Source organism: Anopheles darlingi, chromosome 3, assembly GCF_943734745.1.
Source record: "Anopheles darlingi chromosome 3, idAnoDarlMG_H_01, whole genome shotgun sequence".
Taxonomy (NCBI): Eukaryota; Metazoa; Arthropoda; class Insecta; order Diptera; family Culicidae; genus Anopheles; species Anopheles darlingi.
Window position 1 is genome coordinate 23,893,967 of NC_064875.1, and position 3,193 is coordinate 23,897,159.

Sequence of the window (3,193 nt, forward strand, 5' to 3'; positions counted from 1 at the left end):
ACAATCATAATGTGATCCTTATCGATGCTGCGTATCGAAATGCTTATTTTACAATCAAATCTCTATTGACACTCTCTTACCATGTAGTGTTGTTCACGTGTATGCTTTAAGTGTGTGTTTGTATGTATGGGATTATATATTTCAACCGTTTCCTTTTCCATGCTTCTCACTTCCGGTGTGCGAAACCTTGTGAAGGCATGTGATAAGACGTGCAAGACTTGATTTTTTTTTTCTAGGTTACTCCTACACACTAGGCTTAAGGCGAAAGCCGCACCGCACGGATAAAGGCTCTTCTGGTACGACTATTCATAGCAGTAGCAGTTCTAGGCAGATATAGCAGTAGAAGGCAAAACATCTTTGAGCAACCATTTCAATTCGGTTACAGTGAATAATAGCTACCCTGTAGGTATAAGTAGGTCGCCACATTCCGCTAGTGGTTAGATAAGAGGAGATGGTGTGCAAATAGTAACGACATATTGGATAGCCATGTAAGCTTGGTACGTTGGAGCATGAGACAGAGGCGAACCAGTTCAAGGCATGCCAGTTGTGTTCCTCCCTTCCTCTAGTTATCCCTCAAGAGTTCATCACTCTCCATCGTGAGGTTTTTTAAATGATCGTAGACGCGATTTTGGAACAGGTATACAACGTTCAGCCTACAACTCAAAGGACACCATAGCACGAAGCCAATGTTGGTTAATGAAATTTCAAGTGTGTGTACTTACAAACCCATGCCAAATTAATAAAAAAAACATAGATTTACTTTTTACTTTTCTAATATCAGACGCAAATATGATAAAACAGTGAGTTATGCGATACGCTGGTATCTTCTTCATACGCGGCAAGCGTTTTTGTGTAGAAAACGCTTCATTGGACTGATTGCGCCTAACAGCAAAGCACACTGCTAAAGCTCAGCGCGGTGAGAGCTTTTCATCCCTCGAAAATGATTTATCGTGTGATGTGTCGTCTGGTTTATCGTTTCGATATTTGAAAGAAACACTAGTTCATTACATTTTCAGGAAAATGATGCTGTAGTAAAGGTTGGTTGGTTTGAGTTTATGAAAAATATTTAGATACATAAACCAGGAAGTAATCACTATTTTAAGGAAACAAGTTAGAGAATGCCATGCAATTTCTTCATTGCTTTAACACTGCAAACGCGTTTCAAAACATCCTGTAAAAAGCAAATAATTCTTCGCGCTTGACCGCAGAGATTAAGAGATTTTGTTTATTTTGAAAACAAATCCTTTAATTGTGCAGTACCGTGGATTACTAGTTCATCGTATGCTGTAGTAACTATAGATTTGCTACGAGTTTTATGCACCTCGACCACAATCTCGCACAGTAATCCGTGGGATTAGCGCACTATTCATAACACGTCGGTTGGGGGGTTGCAAATCCTATCAAAAAGCAGTAAACAGGTTGCTCCGCTATCGTGACGGATCGTTTCGTTACGGTACCTGTTGCGTTGTTCCTGTTCCTGCCACGAGGGCCACGGATGCGTGTGAACTTGGTGGCCCTGGTTGGGCGACGTTAAAAATAATGGCCATAATAAGTTTCACCTGTAACGAGCAGGGCGTCCCCGCGGCTATTGCTGTTGTCAGCTGTTTCGTCGCAAAATGTAAGCAATTTATTCCCGGTGTTAATAGTTCCGTTGCGCGCTTACAGCGGTCAGCGGTCTCCGTTGACCGACGTGAACGAGAAAACCGAGAGCCAGCCAAAATCTGTCATCTTGATGATTCGACGGCCGCCTGACGGCAATGGCAGCAACCGATGGTGCTGTACCGGCACTTACTGCTTCATTAACACGGGCAACTGCGCTTTGGCAGGTAAACCGGCCATCGGGCCGGCGATTTGCCAGCCCTAAACCTAGCCACTGTCCAAATGGAGGCGCGAGCCAAATGGACTTGTCCGTTACTTCGTTCGGTGAATTTCGATGTCTGCGGTTTTTTTTCTTCTCATCTTCGCTCACCCTCACGTTGGACCAGCGCCAGACAGACTGTCGGGGCCGCTTTCCGACCGAACCGACCATTGGTGACTATATGGCGCGCATTGCATTAGTCTTGGATTTAAACGTGCACTGCACGGTAACGTGTGGATCGTTCCGTTACTAACAATTTCCTGCAATTTGTTCCGCCTTAAGCCCCTTAAGTCCGATCGCTGACGATCGCTCGAACGGCTGGTCAATCGACGATGCTCCGGGTGTCAGGAATTCACTTCGGGAATGATGCCAAAAGTGACGAAACATTGCCGACCGCTGGCAACACCTGATTGTCGGGATTCACTTGAATGAAACCAATATCACAAATCCCAAAAATTCTCTCATTCAATATTCCTTTTAACTCACAGTCTAAATTCTGTTCCGTTCTCTTCGCGTCCTTGGGAGGACGATAGAAAAAGGTTCCAAGTTAATGGCATACGAAGTCAGTACTGTCAGCCATTGGCAAACATTTTGTGTTCCATTTTCCTACAATACCGTGGCTTGTTGGCAAGCGAATGCCATTTATCTTGTTGCACGCGCTGGGCAGTAGGGCAGCTGTAGGCGAAAGATCAAACGGTTGCATTCCGTAATGGAACATTATTTTCCTCCGCTGACTCACGATCGTAACATGGATAGTAGGTTAGTGGACATAATTAAGTCATAGCAGCGCGCACACTAGTGAGGATCACGTTTGATCTGAAATATGGTTTAACCTCATTAAATCTCTAGACCTAGTGGTGTTGGGATCGTGACCGGGCAAGGCACACTGCCGTGTCCTAGACATTTAACTCTTGAATTGCTGATCTGTATTTGTACGAACTGAGCTGCATTGTCGAACTGTTTAACCTACAAGAAGCAATACATTTTTATTTATGAAGCAGAAAATGTTTCAATTAGTCAGCTCATTAGATCAGCTATGAAAACGCTTTGACAAAAGAGAAACAAAAATGAAACAATAAAATGATTACTATCCAAACAGAACTGTTTAGATAAAAGGATGAACGAAAAATTATGAAAGAAGATATTTTCTAGTCAAGACGTATCTCAAAGGATGGATAAATGAAGCTGAAACGTAAAACAAGAATATTTGGGCCAAATAATCAGGAAAAATTAAGAAAGAAAAGGATCAGCAATTTATGGTGCAGGTGATAACAATGTTGATCTGAGTCCTTTGTTAGATCATAGGATAAAAGTATCTGTAGCTCTGGAAAGGAG

General features: G+C 42.9%; 1 protein-coding gene across 6 annotated transcripts in view; it reads left to right on the forward strand.

The window, feature by feature from the left end:
• Positions 1 to 768, forward strand: part of LOC125956607 (ATP-binding cassette subfamily G member 4) — a 23,168-nt gene extending 22,400 nt beyond the window's left edge. For all 6 annotated transcript variants that reach the window (XM_049688663.1, XM_049688667.1, XM_049688664.1 and 3 more), the window contains exon 9: positions 1 to 768. This exon is cut by the window's left edge and continues 459 nt beyond it. The gene's annotated coding sequence lies outside the window, so the exon portion shown is untranslated.
• Positions 769 to 3,193: the final 2,425 nt, after the last annotated feature.